Source organism: Ambystoma mexicanum, chromosome 6q (genome assembly GCF_040938575.1).
Source record: "Ambystoma mexicanum isolate Mex_15411 chromosome 6q, UKY_AmexF1_1, whole genome shotgun sequence".
Classification (NCBI taxonomy): Eukaryota; Metazoa; Chordata; class Amphibia; order Caudata; family Ambystomatidae; genus Ambystoma; species Ambystoma mexicanum.
The window spans coordinates 1,238,209,178-1,238,236,062 of NC_090937.1; positions in this window are offsets into that span (position 1 = coordinate 1,238,209,178).

The window sequence follows — 26,885 nt, forward strand, 5'->3', positions numbered from 1 at the left end:
CCCGCCCCTAAGCCTGATATTATCAAAGCATTCATATTCCCCGCCTCTCTCCGTGATTTTACAGGGTGCGTAATCAAACGCACCCAGTCGTCTCCAGTACTACGCGACTTTACACAGAACCAGGAAGACAACACACATTATGTCACAACACAGCGCGCCACAATTCGGAATATGAAACTGTGATTTAAAAGCAAAGAGCAAGATTGTAAATGTTGTAAAGTACATTTATTTGACATCAAATTTTTAGAGAATATTCAGCAATTTGCATTTGTCTTTGTTGTCGATCCGCAAAAGTTCATGTTGAGACACGCAATGTTCCTTTGCGGTACAGAGAGTGTTAGATCAGCTTACAACTCAGTGCGCCACAATTCGGAATATGAAACTGTGGTTTAAAAGTAAACAGCAGGATTGTACATTTGGTAAAGTACATTTATTTCACATGAAATGTTTAGTGAATATTCAGCGATTTTCTATTGTCTCTGCTGTCTATCAGGAAAAGTTTATTTGGAGCCACGCGTTGTTCCTTTGCGGTAGATAGGCTGTTGGTTTATGATAAAAGCAGTAAATAGTCGCTCTGATAATCGGAAGGTTGCTCCAACAACGAGCCATTAGACCACTCTATTGGTTGGTATGTTGTTTGTAGCCGCTAGTACTGCATAAGGGCATATTGGTCCTTGGCGATTGTCCCATAAAATGGTGAGGGTCATGAAGTTGCATATTTGGACTTGCACCTGGCAGTTGAAGACCCCATCCGCTGGAGTCTGTAAATCGTGACATAGACAAAATGGGGCCACGTACCTGTTTTAAAAAACATAAATTAGTCTCACCAGCCGATCTTCATTAAAAATCATCATTTTATTTATTAGGGCGTGAAACTATTTGCTATCGAAGATAGTGCAACAGAGTATGTTAATAATAAAATAATAATATTTTCCCATTCATATAGCGCTAAGAAACGTGAGGTATGTAAGCGGTGCTTATTATTAACCACGGTGTGTGGTGCTCATTTATCGACCACGGAAGGGTGAAAGGCTGAGTTTCGCCTTGCCGGGATTCAAACTTGCGTTAGCAAGCTGTGCACAGATGTCAAAGCGAGCGCTGTACTCGCTGTGCCACTTGACATGCTACAGTGAAGTGGCACAGCGAGTAGAGCGCTTGACCGCCTATAGACCGGTTAAATTATTTCTATTAACCCACCCTGTGCCGTCTGCCTTTTTCAGAGCCCTCTAAACGACAGGGGATCAATTTGGCGGTGACAGTGCGCGGTAGAAAACATTATGCCACTTTCAACGAACAAGTTCAACTTCAGCGGTCTTTAATGCTACGCTATTGTAATTATATTTGGTATAAAGTAATCTAAAGGGTTACTTACAGTGCAATTTCCATTGTCTACGAGTGGTGCAGTCCCAAAATACGACTCCGTGCGTGCCAACGATCTTTCGCATAGTGATATAATATATAAAAGTGGTTTTGTTTCAGAAATTTCATCTTTATCTTCTCTTACGTTTTAGCAACACTCCTTCAAGAGAAGTCTTTCATCACAATCTCTGTCTGTCAAGGTCAAAACACAATACAACCTTATAGTCTGCTTCGTGAGCCTCTCCGGGGCCCGAGAAAAAAATGGAAGCAGCTGACCTTCACTGTGAACGAGCATAGATTCTTACTTTGCAACATTCTGTGTAAAGCCATCTGTAGAAGTTGGTTTTTGCACGCCATGTTTGTATATTGTTTGCGTGATATTAAAAAAAGTTTGTTTAAAGGACGTTATGGTTCTAAGTACAGCCGAAAGACCCCTGAAAATAGCAAGTTATGGTAAGCTATGAAAATTAACTCGCGCCACCACCATGCACTGCTAAGTCTAACACCCAGGACATCAAAGATGACATCGCAAATGTCATTGATGAAATCACTGATGACATCACATGTGTATGTACTTTTCATGGAATTTGTGTACTAGGGATTTTTATTATAATGTTCCGAAAAAAGTGTCAAGGATATTGCAATAAATATCATACCGTTATTAGTGCTTTGAACGATGCATTGATATAAATAGCATTGTATTATGGGATTCTATATAGTATACTGAGCTACTAATGGAGAAAGATAGCATTGTGTGCAGAGTACAAGATAAAAGTATAATATTTGTAATGTTAATATGTTGAATAATGAAATGATAATTGTCCTGAAATGTTCGAAAATTCACAAAATCGGGGTGTTCTGAGGACGTTATTCGTATTGTGTGATTGCTTAGCTGTATGCAATGAGGGAATGGCACAGAGAGTAAAGTGGACGCCATTCCCGGAACCCGCGGCTGTTCGTGGACAGGGCGTGGTACATACGGGTTTTTTCAGGAAATCCAACATGGAAAGAAGACTGTACGGATCAGCCAATCAGATGTCGAGGTTGTGGATTTGTGTTGAAAGAGACTGTGTGTGGTGAAGATGGCAGAAGTGGAGAAACTCAGGGTGTTGGTGCTCAGAGATATGTTTGTGCATGGTTTACAGCAGTACGCTGAATGCAGGCATGTTGCAAAGAACTTTGATGTGAAAGGAGTGGAGGTGGTGTGGAGCACTGTGCCTGATTGCAATGTACAGGGAATTGTACAAGTTTGTGCAGATATGGCCACGATGAACAGTCCGCATGTGGTAGTTTTGCACTATGGTGCTTTCCATTTGGGCAACGTCAGTGCCCCTACTTTGTTGGCTGATTTGGAACGCTTGGTTCAAGCCGTAATGAAGATCCTTCAAAATGCGAAAGTAATTTTTTCTGGATTACTACCTAGGGCAATATGGGACAATAGTTCAGTTTTTTGTCCTCAGCAAAACATTGCTAGGTGTGTCATCAACCGAGGCATCTGTGCCTTCATGCTTAGAGCTGGTATGTTCTTCTGTAACAATGAGATTATTGATGCCAGTAATGCTGTTAATTTTAAAGAAGATGGCATTTCTTTATCTTTTACCGGAAATGCCTTTCTGTTTTGGAATGTAAGGGTTGCTTTGGAGAAGGTTATGTGAAGATTTTAGGAGTAAAGTAAGAAAAAAAAAACAAGAAAAAATATATAAAATAACAGGTGTCTGTCAAGCATCTGTAAAAAAAAAACAGCTCTTTTCTGAGCCAACTTCAAAGGGGAAATGGGGCACACTATTTAAATTTACATTCACCACGCTCAGATTTTCGATGTGTCCGCGGACATGGCGGTAGTCCGCGGACATGAAAATCACTACGAGGGGGTTAGTATGTTCTATGTTACATGTCAGGGATCTTATGGTTAAGTTGTGCTACTAAAAACCTATGAAATTCAGTGAAAACACTTTGTTAAAGGGACGTTATGGTTAAGTTGCGCTACTAAAAACCTATGAAATTCAGTGAAAATATATATTTGTAGCGTTAGGGTCAAGTCATATCATATGAAACATAAATATAGCGGAAGACACAGGCTTGAAAGAGAGCAATCCTTTCAGTGCATGAATATAATCATTAGAGTTATGAGCACTTTCTCATAGTTTTATTTTCATTACTATACCTTCCCTGTATATGCTCATATTTGTATACTTTGTACTCACACTCCTTTACTTAGAGTTCACTGACATCATTTGATACACAAACATACAGTAAGTAGCAGCTTTGAAACAGAGCAATAATTTCTCTGCATAAAGATAATCAGTTAGGTTATGAACTATTTCTGCTACTACTTCTGCTTTTTTGCTTACTTCTCTGTCCCTGTATATACTCATATTTGTATATGTTGTTGTCTCTTTGTGTTTTGTCTGTAATAATGTAATTATGTATTAAGTGGGTTTTATTAGCTACTTATTACATGCTTCACAGTACGCGAAACTCTAATAAGAAAGAAGTTATCATTTCATTATTCTACATGGCAAGATTATGAATATTGCACCTTCATCGTGTATACTGCACCCACTGCCTAAGTTTCTGCATGAGTTGCTTAGTATACTGGATAGAACTTCATAATAGAATGCTATTTATATTAATGCATTGCTTAATGGACTAATTAGCTCATGATATGCATTCAAATGATCCTTGACACTTCTTGGTCAACATTATAAGAATCCCTCCTACAGAGTTTTCATGAAAAGTAAATGCACATGTGATGTCATCAGTTTTTTCACTGAATATATATATATATATATATACATATACATATATATATATATATATATATATATATATATTTGAAATAAAATACCTTCAGATACTAAGAGATGTTACCTTGCTTTGATGATTTATTTGCATGCATGATGTGTGCATCATACATTTTGATGGATGAATCATTCACATGCTGCTGCAGCATGCAAAGTTGAGGTGGCTGGGCTGCCATCACGCTGGCGGCTGTCACCATGCTGCCACTCCAGAGAGCACGGTTCCCCCTTTGAGTTGCTGTGCTGTTGTATTAGTGATAAATATGTATTAGTGATATTAGTGATAAATAACCAATTTTAGAGTAGAATAAGCATCCATTTCGGACTATGTATTTTGTCTTTCGCAAGTTTCAGTAATAGCGTGTTTTTTTTCTGCCGTTGATTCTGTTACGATCATGACAAGACATTCCATCTCGGTGTCCCCGGTCACTTGACAAAATCCTTGTGCCTAAAAGCTTCTGTACAGTGTACAACTATTTGACCAGAGCACATTCAGTGGCCATTGACTTCATTGTGCCACAATGAATGCTTCGTTGTAATGTGTCTATCTTTCCAATCCCACTGGCATGCTGTTCAGGATGTTTGTTTGCATGTATGAGGTAACGAGTGCTCAGAGTATGGGATGTCCTGTGAGTGTGCTGCTTTCCCTATTTTGCGAACCTTTGAAACCTGAAAGTAGTTGCATGCAGACGTGTCATGCGGCCAACATTGCACCAGACCTGCAGATTAACTTAACTGGTCTGCTGTTAAATCTCACTTACCAGTTTAATGGTATCCACTACAGAATAATTGCTCATTTTACTATAGCCGATATGATAGCTCAGTGGGTTGAGTGCTTGCTGCTGTGATGTGTGTGTGTGATCTGCAGGTTCGAATCCCAGCAAGACCATCTCAGCCTTTCATCCTTCTTAGGTCGATAAATGAGTACCGACACAGGCTGGATGATATTGCATGTTTGTTCTATAAAAATAGAGCTTAAGCATAAGTGCTATACAATAAAATTATCATTTGGCCTTGGATGTCTGCTTGCATTCACAGTAATTTGACAATATTGATCTATACACACAGATATTAATGATACATATGGTGATCCATTCTTGTATGCAATGCAGATCACATTAGTGAAATCATAACCATATTGTCCGTAGTGTACTTAGGAAGAATGCTATTTGATGCCACTTCCTGTATTGTCAAGGGGTGAAAGGTCATGTTTCATCGCTTCCCGGGATGTCCCTTTGAGGTGATGTCATCAGAGGTCAAGGGTCATGAGGCGAGGGGTGGGCCCCTTTTTGAGGCGTGTGGTGGCCCACTTTTTTTTGGATGTCCAGGCCTATTTCTTGTCCCAGTCCGACCGTGGAGGGCAGTTGGGGATGTGCCCTTTGAAGGACAAATTCATGAGAATAGGGCATAAGATTTTGGATGCCAATAGGCCAGATGAATATTTAGAGCACTACTGCCCTCACCCAAGAAGCAGTAACCCCATTTGAACTACAAGTAGGCGCATAACAAAAGCAAATACATCCCTGAAATTCAGACTCATGAGTGGTGTCCTGGCCACGTCATTACTGAGCACTTGCGGCTTGAAGGAGATAAGGGGGAGCCTTGTCTGGACTGTTTGTGATTTGGGATAGGAGCAGCAGAGATGATGCCAGTAAAGTTAGTTGTGCATTTGTAAGGAGCTTATACATCAAGTCATTGTGTTTCAAAGCGCCCACAGGGCAACAGAGGGGGAACATGGGAATGAAAGCAAATATAATAATGAAAAATAGAGGCAGACCTACTAGACGTTGTTAGCATTCAGACTGTGCACGTGCAAAGAGAGAGAAGAGATTGGAGTGTGGGGGTTAAGTGTTAAGTGTACCAAGAAAGAAAGTGCTAGGGTGTAAGCAGCTGTTAAGTGACTTGGTCAGCGTAGTCAGCTGTCCATAAATAAGTGCAGGTCAGTGGTAGCATAGGCCAGAGGGGGCCAAGGCAAATGCTGGGACTGGGTGGAGGCTGAAACCGATTGCGTGTGGGAGGCCAGGAAGCAGGAGGACACATAGGGACCCTGTTCAGCAATCTCAGCAACTGTGGGGTTTATCAGATGATGGAGGAAGGGAAGGGGGAGATAAATAGGAGGGTCTTGAGGAGCTTCAAGAATTTGAGGAGATTGTCTCAAGACGAAGAAGAAGGGGGAGGCTGTTCCATAGGAGCGAGCCTGCCGGGGAAAGAGAACGGCCACCAGCTCGCTGTTTAGTGAAGCGCTTGACACCTAGTGAGTTGAGATCTGGAGGGGGGAGTATTTAGTGAGAGTCAATTGTAGGTAGCGTGGTCCCCAGCCCCAGACAGCCTTATGGATGATGCAGAGGGATTCAATTTTGATCCTTGCAGCAACTGGGAGCCAGTGGAGAGATTTTAGGCCTGGAGAGATGCAGTCACTGGGCTTGAGGCCAAACATAAGTCGTGCAGACCTATTCTGGATTAGCTGGAGGGGTTGCAGAGAATAAAAGGGTACTTTAAGTAAGAGACTATTGCAGTAGTATAGCCTACAGTGAACCAGTGAGCTTCTGGGGGAAAGTGAGGAAAGGAAGAATTCCGTTGAGGAGGTGGAATTGAAAGTGTGCCTTCTTGGCAAAATAGTGAATTTGAGGGAGGAAGGAAAGAGAGGAGTGGAAGCAGAGTTGGCCTCACCAGTCTTACATTGAATGTGTCTGTACCGAGGGGTGCACAACATGTGACGTCACAATATATTAGTGTATCGTTGTACCTGTCAGCCAATCATGTACCTGTATTCATTAGTGATGATGTAGTGAGCCACGTGGATAGGGGAATGGGTTTAGATAAGGTGAGCTGTGGTGCAAGTATGTTTACTGTGTCGGAGCTCTGCTTTTTTTCTCATTTGGAACAAGTCTTTCTGCAGTGCCTTTGATTGAGAAATCAGATCCAGAAGACAACAGCATTTTCCTAAGCCAATTGCAGCAGAGTGCTGTGAGTGATTTTACTGTGTTGGAGCTCTGCTTTTTTCTTAATTGGAAAACATCTTTCTGCAGTACCATTGATTAAGGAGGTGGATCATGAAGACAAAAACTTGTTCCCCAGTGAAGCAAATTAGAGTGCTGCATGTGTGTTTACTGTGTTTCCTGCTGTTTTGCCACTTGGTCACCGTTTAACATCAAGGTGGATTAGTTGAGGATTGGAGCATGGTGAGTCTTTGGCATCTATTATTCAACTGTTCAGAGGAAGGAGATGAGAAAAAAGAAACTTTTTAAAATTTTTCTGAAGCACATTGTCCGCCATATAAGTGTTTCCGAGGGGACTGCCATTTGCACTGCATCCCATTGCTGTCACTCATGCACTATTAGGTGGGAGCTCCTCTTTGCGACACTGCATTAACCAAGACTGGTTTGGCAAAGAGTTGAGAAAGGATAGTTTCTTTTGTTGGTCTCAGACCAGAATAAATTGCCTCTTTGACTTTTAAAACAAAAAATGTCTAAAATGTACTATCTACAGAGCGGGTCCTCACAGATGACTTAAGAGCACCAGAGTTAGACAGCGTCTTTGTTTGTGACGGGGAAACCCAAAATCATTTGCTAGTGCCACAATTCTGCAGCCTATCTGACTCTCTCTCCCTCTCTATCCTACCCTCTGGTTCCACGTACATCGCAAGTCCCACTTTGGATGCTCTCATCTCTACCGACATCCGTCTCTCTATCCCTCTAGCTAGCTTTCTCTCTTGGATGGACCACTCTCTTCTCTCAACAAACCTTAAGCTCTCCTCTCCTCTTGCAGCAGCAGCCCCACACGGCCACTCAGCTTAAAAGTCACCAGATCCATGAAAAAAGTGACAGTGGCTGCCTTTGCCTCCACCTACTCTCCTCCGCCATTCTTGTGGCTTACTCCCACCCTGACACATGCCTAGCTAGCCTCAATCTCCAGCACTCTTGTTACTCTTGCCCCTGTCATGAGGGTCTGACTGAAGCCTTCCACAAAGTGCAACTTTTGGTATGACTCCGATTTAGCTGCCCTTAAACACAAATGTAGGGCACCTGAGCAGAAATGGAATTTGTTGTGCGAACCATCTGACAAACTGAGCTACCGCCTCCTTCAAAGGCAGTATCGATTGCATCCACTCCAAAAAAGAGTCTTTATTCAAGCGCACATCGCAGTGACACCAAGTAACATGGCCAAAACTTCATTGCCTGTAAAGAACTGGCCAATCCTGCGGCAGCCTCTTCTTCTGTAAAACTCACCCATGACCTTTGCTCAGCCCTGGATGCACACTTCATCGGAAAAAAACAAGACATCCTTTCCTCCCTCCCTTTCAGACCACAGCATGCACCAACACCAGAGCCTCCTTTGGCCACCCCTCTGCTTCCCATTTCTTCTCTCTCACCCATCTCACCCCATGAGGTTGCCAGACAGGTCCAGTCTATGAAGGCTTCATCCAAACAGGCCCAGAGACCATATCTCTCTAGTGCTAAAATCCCTTCACTGGTTCCCCATGGCAGAAAGGATCAAGTTCATGACCCTCTGCATTGTCCACAATGCTTTCTGGTGCCTGGGGCCTACCTACTTGCAACGTTGCCTACCTAAATACTGTCCCTGATGAGCCCACCACTCATCTACTTCTAACCTACTGCGAGTGAGCTGTTTCTACAAGCAGAGATTTGGAGGGAGTTTACTTTTCCTCTGCAGGTGCCTCCCTCTGGAAAAGCCTCCCTGCCACCCTTCGTCTTGAGCCTGATCTTCTTAAATTCAGGAAACTCAAGACCTTCCTCTTCTCCTCTGCCTTCTCTCTCCCTCTACCTTGCTACCCTAGCTCTCTGCTCTTTCCCTCTTTCTCTCCTATCACTTACAGTTTGCTGACTGGCTGCCTGGTGTACCTCCGAGTCTCACTGGTCCAGGGCAGGCCCACCAGTACTCTCTCGCACTTGCCTCAGGGTCCTACAACCCATCCTCACTGCACTTGAGAAACAACCCATAAGAGTGACTCTCTCTGCACTTACTCCAGTCTTCACCGACTCAGAGCACTTGGACTCCACCCCTTCCTGACCATCTGTGCACTTGCACGATCTGAATGCACCATGCCTGAAGATTGTCTATCTGTTTCTCTTGGTAAAACAGCAGAATCACTGTCAGGCCTATCTATTGTCTCAACTGTTAAATGTATTTTGTGCACTTATTCTGCCTGTGCAGGCTATTATCGTCTCAAAACTTCATGGGCCCTGAGCGACTGTTGTTTTACCCGATGTATCCCACCCTCCTTGACCGCTTTGAAACACTTGCCGGTGTATATCCGCTATATAAATAAACAATACCAATATGAATACCAATAGATCACAGGAAAGTGGATTAACTATTTCTCCCATAAAAGTAACTGTCGCTCTAATTCACAGCAAAGTTCTAAATATTCAACACAAGTTATCATGGGGCATACCAACTGAGTCTTCACCTAATACTCCCTCCAACTCAACAGATGACTTAAATAAGGGTTTGTTGGGTGGCTTGTAGTACACCATCACCACTACGAATATCGTAAATCCCCCCAATAATCAATTACTTTTTCTTGTCAAGGAAATGCTGCAGCCTGGGTGACACATTCTGTTTTGAGCCAACAAGTAATTCCAGCTTAATATTACAAGGTGAGGCTCTGGCAGAGAGAGGGACTTTGCGGTTGAATGAATCTTTTTTGGGATCTATTCTGGGCTCCCGAACGACCCCAATGCAACTTTACTAAATCGCCAACAATTTCAGTGTTTCTAACACTTCTTTGGCCCAGATCTCTCCTGGTGAACGAGGTCCCCAGAATACCTCCATCCCTGTCAACAAACCTGAAATAGTTGCCACTCTGCCAGCCCTTAACTTTGTGCTTATGTAATTTATGGAGGTTTTTGAAATGTTGAAAATTGAGGTTCAGGTTAATTTGGGTATCCTTTGGAACTCACTAAGGATGTCTCCAACACCGAATCAATGCTGGTCGGTCTAAAAACTGCTTTAAATCTTACAATCTTGGATGCACTAAAAGAACTACAAGCCGTCATTGGGTGACAAGATCATAGTATTGGAGAACAAATGAAGGATAATACCACAACAAAAATGATTACTGAGGCACATCACAAAGCTAAGTCTCTAGAGCTAAAGGGATCTGATCCCCTTAGCCAAAGAGATGTCTCTGATTTAATTCATGTCAAAGATGATCATATGATTCTGGAGCCATTGATATTAATGATACCCAACTCTCTCAAGTCTTTCCTGAGATTGGCTGAGACTGCCAACGACACTCCTATTGACAATGTTTCTAACCCAGTTCAAATAGAGATGGCTGCACTAGACTGTTACAAGGTTTCACCTCATCTTGATATTGAGCAAAGGGGTTGAAAGGGACAACAGAGGAACAAGAGGAATAAGAACAAGGAAAGCGATCTGGGTCCAATTCCTAACCAAGTCACCAAATCTAAGGATCGGAAGGTGCAAAGAATATAAAAAGGCTGGAAAGTCTCAATTTATGCGATCCATATCAATTAATCCAGTGTCTCAAAAAAATGTGTGTCGAGAAGGAAATCCCCAATGGGGAATGGGTTAAAGCAACCTTTGCCCAAGAAAAAACATGCAGCCACGTCACTGTGAGCTCGCAAAAACAACCAAGTAGTCCCAATGATAGATCAAAATGGGCCCGAATTTTCTTTAGGGGAGGTACAAATCTGACTGCTCACCACAATTACGCTAAGTAAGCTGTAAAAAACTCTGGAGAATATAGAGAGTGGGGAAACGATTACAGCAAAAACAATCACCACTACCTCCGGAACACACACCAAGGAAAGGGCTGCCCTTTGAACGTTGGAGGCAATCTTTTATAAAGTAAAGAAATACCAGGGGTTTGAGACAGAAAAAGAATTGGTCAAATATTGAAAGAATTTAAAAGAAGTCCACATTAAAGATTTTTTGACTAGATTGGAAACAATTCAGAGGTCTAAAACAAATCACCCACACTTGGCACCTATAGATAACCAACTAGATGTAAGTCTATGTGAATACTGCAGTAGAACACATGAGTCCATTGACTAGCTGTTTGACTCAACCTTTTGCCATTCCAAGGGTATGGGTTAAACTGGTGAAGAAAGAGAGCTGGAAAAAACATACTCTCAATCGAAGACAAATTCTTTTAATTATAAAGTAAATTACAACGTTATATATTTTTTTCATACTTGGAAATCGAATTTGTCCATTTCTCTCATAAATCACACACTCACAATATCACTGAATTTGGCTTAAAAATGTGCCAGGGAGCAGAAGCCCTGTGAAGATCTGAAACTTCTGGGCATAGAAATGTCTTCAGTACTGCTCCAGGAAGATAAACATGATGAAGTGACTAGAAATTAACACATTAACCAAAATCAACAAATATTTAAATCAAAGAATTTCTGCCTCTGTATCACCAGGAGTGTCTAATGGAAATTCCTCAACAATGGACTAAACAAAACAAATATGGAACTTGTTGCCTGAAACTATCACTCAAGTAGTCGATAAGTTGAGAGCAATAGAAAATGTGCTTTAGTGTGTAGTAATTTAAAATTGATGGATTGGAATATGCAGGGTTCTGCTGCCTTTGCCACAGAAGACATGATTTCTGACTGCACAACAATTATCCAAAGAAATTAGTGGTCGCCCAGCTGGAGGACTTCTAATAGCAATTTAATCAGCTATATCCTCAAACTTTGAAATTATATGAACAACAGTAGAAGGGATATTGGCTGTCAGGGTCACCCTGAGAGGTGCTAGTTCATTTGGGTCCTTGGTTATCGTAATTTTTTATTGGAACCCCACCTCATCCAATCTAGACGCTTTCCTGTCAGCACTGTCTGATTTGCTCACAGGAATCAAAACACTGTATGGTCCCATGGAAATCATATGAGCTGTGGATCTCAATTCACAATGCATTAGGCTAGCTAAAGCGAAGTGCTCAGAGCAGTATAAAAGTCCCAACACCAATGGAGAAAAGTGGCCAACTTGTTTTGCAATTTGGGACTTAGTGATGGTGAATGGTAATGTCTGTGGAGATATCCTGCCTGTCTTTACATGGTCTCGAGGTAAGTCTGAGTCCACAATTGATTACTTACTACTCTCGAGAAATCTATTAGCAGAGTGCACTGAATTTCGGGTCCTAAACAAGGTCTTTAGTGATCATGACATTTTGCTTGGTTCTTTTCACATCTCGCATGGCAAAGGAAGGTGTTTATGATGAGAGTTTTATGAAAGACTAATAGTAATTAGTAATTAGTAAATTAGTAAATCAAGGCAAGAATAGAGTTGTGAAAATTAGACGTAATGGAACTTGCTTAAATGATACATTGATGGCGCCCACAATGACTCTCTCTAAAGGTTGTCCATTGAATTTCTTTGATTATATATGGGATCTAGATCCTACCGGTCAACTATATAATCCTAATTATATTAAACATTGACATGGATATAATGAAGACCTCAGGCAAAAATAGAGAGAGCTGAGAATGAATCTTAGAAATCTGAAATCCTCCTGTAACACCAAAATAGAATATAATTTGGAGTCTAGAAGATTGTGGAATAGCTATAGAGGGTGGTCTTGCTATAAAAGATATTTACACCTAGACCAAGATGCCTAACTATTGATGAGCATTCTAATAAATAACAATTCTCGCTGATTCTCGGTGTTAGTTAACAACACAAATGCCACTCAAAATCTAGCACAAAGCAAGGTTATCCAGGAAGCAGTTTTTAGGAACCTGTATAACCACAGAATGTTCCAAAATCCAGCTGTGACATAAAATTGAAATTGCCCCTGGAGGACGATTTACTTGTAGATCTAATAAAACATCTTCTTTGACTAGAGCATACAGCCCAAATGGCCTAACCATCTCCATATTTAAGTCAAACCTGCAGCTCTGGTCAAGAGTCCTGTTGCTATTATTTAAAGAGATCTTAAATAAATATCATTATCATGGAGCCAGGCAGTTGTCATCCCATTCCATAAGAAAGGCAATTGAACAGTCCCTGCAAATTACGGTCTGACCACCTTGCTGATGCTGACCACAAGGTTTTTGCCAGGGCAGTGTTGCATGAAGTGTAAAGCTGGCCCGACAAGGCTAAGGTTATCTCAAAACTACAGATTTGTTTTAGGAAAGTTATTTCTTAATTATGTCAGAAGAGTCAAATGTGTCCTGGAAAATAAATTGTGCCATTTTATAAGGATCATGTTTAGATCTATCACATGCCTTCAACAATATTAATAGGGAATGGTTGTGGAAGAATTTAGAAAGTTTTGGAATGGCAAGATCCCTGTTGGCAATTCTAATCAGTATGCACGAAGACTAAAAACTGAGAGTCAGGTGGAACACTGAGGGTGATTTATCCAGGGTGGTCTGTACTGAAAGGGGGGAAAGACAAGGCTGTATTGTGGAACCCACATTATTTAATCTATGCATTATACACATAGCAGGCTTGGCATCTTCATTCAAATCGCATTGTTTGGTTAGTCCCAGGATTGGCGGAAGATCCATACATTGGATAGCGTACGCTGATTGTATTGTTCTGCTTGAATAGTCACCAGTGAGACTACAACGTTTACTGTATGTCTTTGGTAAATATGCCCTAGAGAATGACCTCCTGGTAAACTCCAAAACATCAAAAATTGTAGTCTTTAAATGATCGCAGAGGATAGTCCCCAAATTCAACTTGCACCTCTTGAGTATGTCAGTGCCCTGTGTGAAGGAACTCACTTATCTGGGCCTAAAATTACATTTGACTCAATCACTGACAACTGGAACTAGATATAGAATTTAAACTTGTGACATTGGTGGCCCACATGAAAAAACTCCTTAATTCCTATGACAGGTTTTCTATTGTACCTGTAATAAGATACTATAAATTGAAGATGATTCCAGCAATACTATATGGGCTAGAAATATCTCAGTATTCACAGGCAGTAAATTGGACTAAGATCGAGGGAAAGTTTTGGAAAAATGTTTTGAATCTCCCAGTAAGCCTCCCAATTGTGAGTCTTACATATGAACTGGGCCTTTTTTCCATAAAAGTGGATCTGGAGTGGAAAATAATCTCCATGTATAGACAAATGATGATCCCACAGAGTGATTCCCTGCACGAGGAAAGAAGTGAGGATATTAGGAAAGGTACAACCCCTGTTCTGGTCCAGATTAAAAATGATGCCACTATGAGATTATTTCACTGTTGTAGAATTTGTGAAGACTTGCGTTCCAATCCTTTGGGCGTAAAGACTGCTCTTTTACATATGGATTGGATAGAAACAATTCACATGATGAGTTGTTTGAGCACAGCAAAGTCATTGTCACAGTACGACAAATTGTGTGTCCACATTCCAAAGTACCTGACTTGTTTCCCAGATAAATCATGCAGGAAAGATTTTCTAAGGGTACGCCTAAATATAATTAATACAGGTGAAATTAAAGCCATCAGGGATAATGCTGAACCCTGAGATCACAGCTGTAGCTTATGCAATGAAAAAGTTCCTCAATCATTAAAGCACATTCTCCTAAAATGTAAAAATACATGATATGATGTGATATTTTATTAATATTGCGCTCGTACACAAATGTTTCAGAGCGTGACCAGGCAAAGGAAAGGGAACACAGGAGAAAAAATAAGATCTTACTAGGCCCAGTGACATTTAAGATCGCACAAGTGCATATTAAAGAAGATGCAGAATACTAGGTAGGTTTGTTTGATAAACCTGATTGGCTTTGCATGGATTCCCTTTTGGAAAGGCTAGTTTCAGGGCATGAAACAGGTTTGATGATTCAGGTTGTGGAAGTTCTCCGATCTCTGGGCTTCCTGAGTGAAAGGAGCCAGGTGTTGGTGATTTCCAATTTTCTAGAGTTTTCCTTTTTTACTACAGATTTATATTCGATTTTTTCTTTGTTTTGTGCTTTGTAGAATAATTTTAATGAACTTTTACTGTACGGGTTTTCTTTTTTTTCTTTTTAAATCTTAAATATTTATATTGATGAGTTTAATCTGGAAAATGTTTTAAGAAAGTACTTTGTTTAAGTGTTTGTTTTTGAAAAGTCGATAGTATTGGCTAAATTACAATAAAAAAAGATAAGGTGTGGATAATCGTTCCAGGGAATATTTATATGTATCTATTTATGTAGCTATGTATTTATTTATTGAACATTTGTATGGCACCTATACAGCAGAAATTGTTTCCAGGCATGACTAACGGGGAAGGGTAACAGAGGAGGATAAAAACAACAATAAACAGTCCTACTAGGTCTTGTGACATTTGGATTGAGCAAGTGCAGCTAACAGTTAGTGCATGGGGGTGGAGGGGCAAGGCGTAGGGAAGGTAAGTGGGATGCAGGAAGACGTGGGCCACCGGGGTTGGGTAAGTGCTAGGTGCGGGCTGGATGGCCAGTGCTAGGTGAGACCTGGAGGGCAAGTATGAGGGGGTTGGGAAGAGGGTCAAGTAGTGCGAGGAAGGGCGGTGGACCAGACATAGTAGTCTGATCAAGTAAGGGTGCCCAAAGGCAAGTGCTGGTAGGGGAGGGTGGTGAGGCAGACTGGTTGAGGAAGGGTTTAGACCCTGTATGACTCAGAATGGACCAGGGAGCCAGTCGATTCGGAGGGGGGCATTAGCAAGGACCTATGAGAAGTAAGGAGGAGAAAAGGAAGGTCTTGAGAAAGCTTCTGGAACATAAGGAGATCTGGCTCAAGTCTGAGAGGGGCAGGGAGGCCTTGCCGGGGGAGGCTCCTGCCGACAAAAGAGATCTTTCCCCTGCACACTGTGCTTGGAGAAAAGTCTCGTCTGGTCTGTTGAGAGTTAGAGCTGGAGGACCTAAGGACTGTAGCAGTGCAGTATTTAGTGAGAGAAAGTTGAATGTAGTGCAGTCCCTGACCCTAGAAAGCCTTCTGGGTGATGCAGATTAAATTTGATCCTTGCATTGTCCGGGAGCCAGTTTAGGGCTTTTTGGGTGGGAGGGATGTTGCCTCTGGACTTGAGGCCAAGGATTCATCTTGCAGTCCTATTTTGGATTAGTTGAAGTGGGTAAAGGGAGGAAAGAGGCAGATTCAGAAATATGCCTGTACAGAAGTCCAGCCTGGAGAGAGTTTTTAGGGGGGTGTTAGCATGCTATTTAGTTTGTTGCCATTGAGGGAGGTGGAATGACATTGTAACCTATGTATGCTAATATGAGGTTTTCCCCTATATAACCTGTAACTTCTAGGGGATCGTTGTTCTGGAGGAGAGGAATTCACTGACGGGCCCATTGGTCAGCACTCACCCTCTAGAACTTGTAAGACAAGATAGCTGCACCATGTGAGGACAGGGGGTGCAGGATTCACTTACTCCGACATGACCCAATAACAAGGACTCGTAGTTTGGCAAAGGGAAGTCCGTTTAATGATACATACATCAAACAGGGAAACAAATGGGAATCAGCTGTAGTGCGATCACCTGTCTCGCTCTGCCATGAACTTCAGTCAGATAGCACTTCTTATAGGCAAAAATCGTAATTACTGACGTCTAACTTTGCAAAAATCACAATGCAATATAATTGGTTAGGAAAGGTAACTTAAGTATAGGTGTTATATCTGTATATGATAGTAGGGCATGCAGATTGGATAACTCTTATCGGGTGGGCATCTATGCCCATCCCTCTACATCATGTATAATAGACGTCATTACAATTACAACGTCCTATTGGTTACAATATCTATAGGACACCAGATAACTTGGTCTATTGTGATTGGGCAGGTTACACCCCTATACATAAATTTCCACTTTTAATTAGCAGCATGCAGAATGGACACCCCTGTGCATGGTGTCCCAAGTTTCACCATGCCTCCCTTCCATTAATCAGTGTTTTAGGGTGACGTGTCAATTAGCTGGCTAAGGTTGGCCTCGAAACTCTAGTCTCTTATCGGGAAAAGCTATGGCATCCTCGGGGCCTGGATGACATCAGGCGATGGTACTTCTTTGCGCCTGGCTGGTCATGTGTTAGTTCATCATGAATCTGCTTCAGTTTCCAGCTTTTAGTGCATTTCATTCTGTGTCGGCCTAGCCATCTGCATGGGCCCCTCTTATCTTGACCTTCATGAGGCAGACTGGTATGCTCTGAAGTAGGAGTCTTGTGAGCTGACGCTCTCCTCCCCTTCTCTGGTTGACCTTGATTTCCTAGGCATGAGACCCTCTTTGTTGAGTTTTGATTCCGCTCCTTTTCTTGCCTTTGGCTGGGTTTCGAAACTTGGCCTGTCAGGCCTCTGGCCGCCTGGGTACCTTTCTGCTTTTACAAAATGGAGTCGCACTTGTATAATGTGCCTTATTGAGGTAGATATATGGTTGGCGCTTGCCGCTCTATCTTCTACCGAGCATTGCAAGCTATATCGATTTCTTAGCATCTTGCGTTTCAAGCCTATTTACACATGTTTAACAGGACGCTTGCTTCCATTTTGTCTCGTAGCACTGTTTCCTCACGTTGTAACATTGTCTCCTCTCTGTGCCCATTCCATTCAATTTCGTAGTTACTCGCACTGGCGTGTTATCTCCGATAGCTGCTCCTGTTCATTCTCGGATCTGTTCAGGTCCTTGTGTCATTTCCACTGGCCTTCCATTAAGGCTTTTGGGGTCTCTTCGTAGACCATGTGTAGGTTCTCCTCATTTCGTATCAGTGGCTGGTATGGTTGTCTGATAGGGTACCCTGCTGCCCAGGGTTGTCTGGTTATGGGTGCTTTAACCGGCAGGGATCTTCTGATGTATACTAGGCAGAGTCCCGCTGCAGCTCTTTTTAGGTTCATTTGCTCTTCATACGTCACATACCTTGGCGAGTATGGTCCTGGTACCTCGAAATGAGGGGAAGGGGAGCAGGCCATGTCTGGGACCTCCTCTACACTCCCTCCTCTAGTCGGTTCATTGACCACTTCTGCAATCTCTTTTGCATTCATTTCTTTTGATTCTTCGGTGTCATGCTCATCGTCCTCTGCGTTGGTACATGATGGTGTGAATGTGTGAGCCTTTGGAGTCCATATTTTTATCTCTCCCTTCAAACTCCCCGCTGTTTTCACATGTTCGTCTTTGTTCCATGTCATTAGCTGACGTTGTCCATTTGGGCTGCAGTAGATCAATTTTCCTTCATATCTTCTTCGTTTCTTAAGGTATGTGAACTTTGTTCCCTCTGGCGTAAATTTGCTGGCTTTCGCAAAGTCTCTTATTTCTTCATCAGTCAGGTCTCTGGGCCTCCATCCTGGTTCTACATCAATCATTATTTTCATCCCTATGGCTTTCTTTGCAGTTTTCTGGCACTGTGTAATGATTATCTTGATTACACAGAATCGTAGCAATACCATTGCTAGTAGAGCTCCCAGAAACTTGAATATATCTGCCATCCACTGTGGGATCCACAGAAATAGGTCTCCAAACCATCGTCTACTTCGTCACTTTCATTGATCATCTGGTTTTTCAGGCTTGTCAGCATGCTTATGGCCTCTGTTACGGTTCTGTTTTCTTCATCATGTGATGGTACAAATGTGCAACATGATTCTCCGATTTCTGCACAAGCACCTCCATCCATCGCAGTGATCATGTCAAGCACATATCTGTTTTGGAGGGTCATCAGTCTGATTGCTCTCAGCTCTTCTTTGATTGCGTTGAATTCTTTTATAGTGGTATTGATGTTCTGCAATAACTCCCATCTGGTTATCTGCAACCATTTAGCATTCACTCCAACTTGGATGTGTGGCAGGAGTAGTGTTGTGAATAATGTTGAGGTGAGGCTGAACAGCCTATGTTCATATGGGATTGCATGGAATGCCTCTTCTGATTTGAGAGAAAAGTAATTTTCCCTCTTCATCCTGGATACCAGTTCCACAGATCTTCTTCTTCTTAGATGAGCATCTGCTTTCGGGAAACTGTCCAACTTTAGGTCATTCTTAGGGATCACTAGTGCGTGAATGTGGACGTTCACTAGTGTGCATATGCCTCACCTGTTTTTCGGTAGCCTTAAGTATGCCTTGGATCCATACGCCCAGTAATGGTCCATAATAACTGTGGTTCCTTGTGTCATTCCCGGAGCTTCAAAGATTCGTCCACAGTTTTGGTTCTCTCCCATCTTCCTTGTGCCATTGTTTCTGAAGCATAGTTACGGGCTCTCCAGTGGCACTATCTGTATTGGTCCCCCTCTATCTTCGACCCATGTTAGCAACTTTACTAGCTTTGGCCATAGAGGTCTGCATAACCTCTGTGAATTCTCTATTGCTTCCTTGCAGGCTCCAAGGACCATCCACGCTCGGCAGATTACTACTCCGTCTTCCCATCCATCTGGGGAGACCAGTGACCCCCAGATATGCATTTGGCCTCTGTTCTTCCAGGTTTGAGCCTCTTCTGCAGTTTTTCCTTGAACGTCCAGTCTTGGGTTTATTTCCCATCTTATCCCTGATCCTTTGATGCCAGATTCTCGTAGCTGATCACATGATTTCTGGTGTTCGCTCTTTTTGCCTATAAAACAGCACTTCTTATAGGCAAAAATCGTAATTACTGACGTCTAACTTTGCAAAAATCACAATGCAATATAATTGGTTAGGAAAGGTAACTTAAGTATAGGTGTTATATCTGTATATGATAGTAGGGCATGCAGATTGGATAACTCTTATCGGGTGGGCATCTATGCCCATCCCTCTACATCATGTATAATAGACGTCACTACAATTACAACGTCCTATTGGTTACAATATCTATAGGACTCCAGATAACTTGGTCTATTGTGATTGGGCAGGTTACACCCGTATACATAAATTTCCACTTTTAATTAGCAGCATGCAGAATGGACACCCCTGTGCCTGGTGTCCCAAGTTTCACCATGCCTCCCTTCCATTAATCAGTGTTTTAGGGTGACGTGTCAATTAGCTGGCTAAGGTTGGCCTCGAAACTCTAGTCTCTTATCGGGAAAAGCTATGGCATCCTCGGGGCCTGGATGACATCAGGCGATGGTACTTCTTTGCGCCTGGCTGGTCACGTGTTAGTTCATCATGAATCTGCTTCAGTTTCCAGCTTTTAGTGCATTTCATTCTGTGTCGGCCTAGCCATCTGCATGGGCCCCTCTTATCTTGACCTTCATGAGGCAGACTGGTATGCTCTGAAGTAGGAGTCTTGTGAGCTGACACTCTCCTCCCCTTCTCTGGTTGACCTTGATTTCCTAGGCATGAGACCCTCTTTGTTGAGTTTTGATTCCGCTCCTTTTCTTGCCTTTGGCTGGGTTTCGAAACTTGGCCTGTCAGGCCTCTGGCCGCCTGGGTACCTTTCTGCTTTTACAAAATGGAGTCGCACTTGTATAATGTGCCTTATTGAGGTAGATATATGGTTGGCGCTTGCCGCTCTATCTTCTACCGAGCATTGCAAGCTATATCGATTTCTTAGCATCTTGCGTTTCAAGCCTATTTACACATGTTTAACAGGACGCTTGCTTCCATTTTGTCTCGTAGCACTGTTTCCTCACGTTGTAACATTGTCTCCTCTCTGTGCCCATTCCATTCAATTTCGTAGTTACTCGCACTGGCGTGTTATCTCCGATAGCTGCTCCTGTTCATTCTCGGATCTGTTCAGGCCCTTGTGTCATTTCCACTGGCCTTCCATTAAGGCTTTTGGGGTCTCTTCGTGGACCATGTGTAGGTTCTCCTCATTTCATATCAGTGGCCGGTATGGTTGTCTGATAGGGTATCGTGCTGCCCAGGGTTGTCTGGTTATGGGTGCTTCAACCGGTAGGGATCTTCTGATATATACTGGAAAGAGTCCCACTGCAGCTCTTTGTAGGTTAATTTGCTCTTCATACGTCACATACCTTGGCGAGTACGCTCCTGGTACCTCGAAATGAGGGGAAGGGGTGCAGGCCATGTGTGGGACCTCCTCTAGACCGTCTGAGACCTTATAATGGGCTCTTGTATTACTGTTCAGTGAACTGGAATTTCAGGAAGAAGTAGGGTGAGGGTGCCTGCTTTTTTTGAAAGAGGTTACAAGAAAAAGGACATTATTAGGGCGAATACACAAACAGCATCTAGACAAAGAAAATATTTACTAAAAGTGAAAACATCCATGACACAAGACATGGGACCAATCTGATTTATCAGTAGATTTAGTAATCAGGCCAAAGAGATTAGGCAAATTTTGCAAAAACAATGGCCGATTCTATGTACTGATAAGACTACATGTGAGGCTATTGGAGAAAAACCAATGATAACATTTGGAAATGCCAAATCTCTTAAATATCTGATAGCTTCCAGTATGATAGATTGTGGAAATACTTCAGACATTTGGCTTGGGAAATGAAAACAATCCAAAGGGTTTTTCAAATGCAATAGCTGCAAGATGTGCAATTATGCGGAACCTAAGAATATGTTACACTATGGAGAGAAATCAAATAGAATTTGGGAAATTAAAAATAGAATCAATTATCTAACCATGTTTGTGGTATACACCATAGTTTGTCCTTGTAATCTGATGTATATAGAATCGACCATCCGCCATTTGAAGTTGCGAATCTTGCAACATTATAGGGCTATTCTAAATAAGGATTTGGCATATCCACTGGCAGTGCATTTTGCAGAAAAACACTTGCCGGATGCTACCCAAATGAGATTTGTTGCACTAGCTCATGTTCCGGTTCACAGAAGAGATGGTAACAGAGAAAGTAAATTCAGAAAATTAGAATCTAGACTTATTATCACATTCAATACAAAAAACCCAATGGGCACAATTCAGGGGAAAAACTGGGTGTCCATCTTTTGGGAGACTGAGAGTAGCTACACTCTTTTACTGTAGACAAATTGAATCTCCAGGAACAGTGTATTCAACATGTTAAAAATTGATACTAGATGATGGTAGATTGTGTAACACAACTGCTAGAACTATGAGGTTTTGATCATCTACACCAGCACTTTATATTGGAATTGGGCAAGTTACTGTAGGCCTTGCTAGATATGTTACTGTCCATTACGGTGATATCCAGTTAACATAAGTGAGAAAGCAATAATAATTCAGATTGCTAACAAGCATAGCTAGTGTCAAATCATACAATATGGTCTGCACTCGCACTGTATACTTAGAAATATGGTGGTAAGAAGTTGCACTGACACTTTAGTTGTATGATATAGCTGCTAGAATTCTGTCACTTTTGTACTAATATTTTTGCACTAGTATGTGAAGTTTTAAATGGGTCTGTCTTTTGCTCACTCAGGCGTCATTGAGTTGGTACGAAGTTTAGGGGACACATGTGCATTGATAGAAATGTGTTTGAACTTAAAGATTCTAAATGCTTTATGGTGTTTTAGTCAAGACTACATGGTCCATGATGCACTAGCACTTTACACAAAAACATGGTTGTAAGAGACTGCACTGGCACTTTTTCTTATTTTTACTAGCTTCTGGAAGTATGACATCTTTGCATTAGTAATTTGTATTGAGAATAATAATCTATTTTAGCCCACTTGGGCAGCATTATATGGGTATCAGGATTGAAAATCACCCATGTATTCACTTTGGTAATTGCATGTAATGTGTTCTCGGAATACTAGAGATGTGTTATGGAGAAGGCGTAGCTGCTGCAGCCTTGCCAGCATTCAGAAATAGCAGTTTTCTAACCGCTGCCATGCAGGATGGACTGCATAGAAATAATATATTTATTATGAAAAATGATATTTCATCATTGCAGCCAGATTTTTTAGAACATTATAAATGCAACAAATAGGAATGTAAAATAAATGCAAATGAATAATGTGAAATGTTGAACTAATATTTATTAGAACATAACTGAGGAGAAATCAGACAATAATGACTAGCACACCATGGCCAGTCGGCGTATCCATCACATATGGAACTAAGAAAGTCACATGGCAGGTTGCATTACAACTTCCTGTTTGAACACTAGATAAATTGCTGCAGAGCTTTTAACTGCAAAACTACCTTGAAGAAGTCCCAGAGTAGGGACGGAACATGTGGTACAGAACAGTGGCTATGGAGCTCTGCTACAAGTTTGTAAGTCCATGCTGACTTGCATTATATTAAATGTTGTTGCTTGTTGCTACACCACCGTAAACGATGTCACGGTACTCCTTATTGCCGGTACCGCAAAAGGGCATATGGGCCTGGGGCAATCATCCAAAAACAGCGCTATGCTCATCCAACCATTGAGGTGTATCATCAATTTCCGGCTGAAGAAGCAATCACTTGGTATCTGGAAATTATGACATTCGCAGTAGGGCCGGATGTGGCTGTGTAGAAAACATAACAGAAATGTGTCTCAGTAGCCGTTATTAAATCTATTATAATCGATCCATTACTTGCACCATGTGAAAAGTAAGGATGAACACAAACGAGAAACAGTACAAACACAGAGAAAACAACGTGCAATGTTGAAGTCAACGATGTGATTCAGAGGTTAGCGCTATGCAGGGTGTTTAGCTCCAAATTGGAGGCCTATGAGGAAGTTGATTGAAGAATTTGAATAAAATAGACAGCATTTTAACGTAACATTAGCCTAGAATTTGGCATTGGTGGAACCTGTGCAAACACAGACGTGGACTCCATGCATGTTGGTGCTGGACTGCCCACGTGCCATGGGACAAATACAAGTACACACCGGTTATTTCTGAGTCTCCTCACCAATTGGCAAAACCAACAAGGAATTGCAATAATAGCCAGCCATCAATACCGGTCACAAAATGAAACCTTGACTCTTTTGTCTACAAATAAGTGTACAGTAAAACGTACATACTAATCAGCATTTCCATTCTCTTGGTGTAATGCAGAGTGTCTGTTCAGATCAATGATTTTTCATCAAATGAAATGAAATGTTACTTTGTCCAGTTTTCAAATGCTGACCCTTATCATGTGTGAAGTTTCTACATACCACACCCCACTCCTTTCCTTTCCTTATGAAAACTCCCTTTATTTCCAAGGACAAAAAACAATAGGGGCTTATGCCTAGCTTGCTTTTGGTAAATGGAAGCGACAAATTAGCTTGGCAGGATGTGAGGGAGTAAGCAACTCAATGCATTGACCTTGAGGCTGACAGCATTGATTCCCTCGTGCACCACTGTAGCATTAGGAATATTTAGGAAAAACAAACAAATTGTTTACTTGCATACAGCAATACCGCGCAAAATTTTCAGAGATTTACGCATTTTATAACCACCTGTCAGCATTTTGTATTTTGGGGTCCTTGCGCCTTCACACCCAAACCCACACCACCTCAAAATCACCTCCCATATACCTCATATGGAGTGCTCAAAAGGGCACCTCTTGCAAAAGAAATTGCCAAGCAGGGTACAGTTGGAAAGACATTTTTTGTACGCTTTACTTGGACAATCTATACTTTTGATAGCTTTTAAATTCAAGTTACATATGGTTTGCATTGGTCATGTACAGTGTATCAAAACTGTTGAACATACAAATAGCTGAAAATCATTTGTATCGGGATGCAAACTGTTGCACAAGTTCTGCTTTCTGTGGACAGGGCACGTTTGCAATGTTTTGTGGCAATGTATGTGTCCTAGGAACTAAATCACGAACGGTTCCATGAGTTTGCAAGTCCAACACAGTCAAGATCAGTTCTTTCACGAAATCGAATTCCATTCACGAACGGTTCCATGAGTTTGCAAGTCCAACACAGTCAAGATCAGTTCTTTCATGAAATCGAATTCCATTTCCTGGTATGTTAGCTTGACCACCCACTTTTTGATTCTTTTTCCAAAATACCAGTTCATATCGAAGCATCCCAAATTTGCAAGCAGTTCTAGATTGTTGTCTGCCTATGTTCTCGTTATGCGCTAATAATGCAAGTATTCTTGTTATGCGCTAATAACGCAAGTAGTGTGCGAGATTCCATACCCTGTATACCAAAATGCAATCTCTTGGGCCGGTACTTAAGGCGCATATTGTGGAACATCTCCAAATCTCCTGTGTGACAGAATTCTGTGAGTCCCTTCAGATCTCTTGATAGAGTTTTATGAAACATGATCTTCTCAAGAGCTTTGTGTGCAGGTGAAGATGGAACCAACCACTTTTTTCTTTCGTTCCTGCTTCTCCATTAAAGGTCCATGTTCACATTTGTTAAAATGTTGGTTTTCTGTCCATGAGTGAGCAGAGGTGCATCAATGAGTGCCTTTTTTCAATTAAAATTTCCAACTGCTTTTCACCAACCCTGAAATGCTGAGATGTCTGCGACCTTCTCAGGACGGTTAGCAGTCTTCCACAGTGAAAGCCATATCCCATCCCATCCTCATCACCCCTCACCTCCCCACAAATTATTCGATAAGTTTGACAAGTTCAATGTTGTGTTTTTTAATATGTTTTACCGCGATGTCTTGAACACTGGTCGCTGTCCGCAGATCCAAGATGGTGGGCGTTACCAGAAATCTGACACACTTCACGCTTTTCACCATCTAATCAATGGGCGCATCCGATGTCGTGGACACCACGTTGCCTTCTAAGCCAACCGGAGTCCTGTCCAGGGAGCAAACAGGGAAGTGTGTCCACACAGCGGACATAGATATCACAAATTGTTTTAGACCCACTTTTTGGTCGTTTTAAAAATAAACTACTGGATAGATTTTCATCAAATTTACAAAAGTATGCTTTCGAGACCAAGCTGCCGCTCCTGCCGCAAATTTGGTGAAAATCCGTCCAGCGGTTTGGGCACTTCTGCTATCTCAGCACCCTGTGATAAACGAGAAAAAAAGTTGCGTATATTGACCCAAATAAGAATCCAGCAGCCAGAAACAGATAAATTGACAATGGCAACTACAGACATAAAATCCCCAAATGTACATCGGAGGCAAGTGACAAGATTTCAACAGTGCAAACTATACAGGATAATGATTCAACAATTCAATCATACTGTATAGATTTTCCTGAAATGATACATATTAAGCCTTCTTTTCCTACGATGGATCAAATGAGATCTGAAATTCAAAAATCAATGGAGCCTTATCTCACCCTTAATAAGGTTTCTGCTGGTGTGCAGAAGTTATTACCAGTGCCATCACATCAACCAGAATTGCGGGCCCCGCAGAATACTACTACTCACCAAAAGAATGTAACAAATACAGTCTTACATAATAGAGAGTATAATAGGGAGCAGGAACGCCGAACACATATGATCAAACTACCAAAATGCCCCTACTGATAATTCACACCAATACAGGAAATACCACATCTATTAATACATTGGAGAGAACTGCCATTTAATCAATATGATTTAAATTGTTCAAGCATACTTAACATCTTCTGAGACGTGCATAGTTTGGAGGACATTGCCTCAACAAACATTGAGGCAGCCGAGATCATTCATGAATATGATATAACTGTTGCTCAAGTTACCATCAGATCAGGAGTTGTATTGAATGCCCTGTCGGAAGCAAGATTAATTATATAAATTAGGGTTTCTCTTGGTGAAGGATTTAGTGAATGATAGTATGGCATTAGAAGCTAACACTAATCAATTAATGTCCTATGCACAAGAACCATTGAGAGTCAATTGCATTTTGGGTGAAACGAGGAAAGAATCCAGTCAAATAACCAATAGGTGCTATCCTCAAACATAACAAACCCAAGAACAAGAGACAATCCATTTACTTTCATGGAATTCTAGGGTGTCTTGTCATTTATTGAACTCCCAGACAAGTAACTTGCATGAATTTGATATAGTGGCTATTCAAGAGACCTGGCTGACAACAATCCCGGCCTGGGATGAT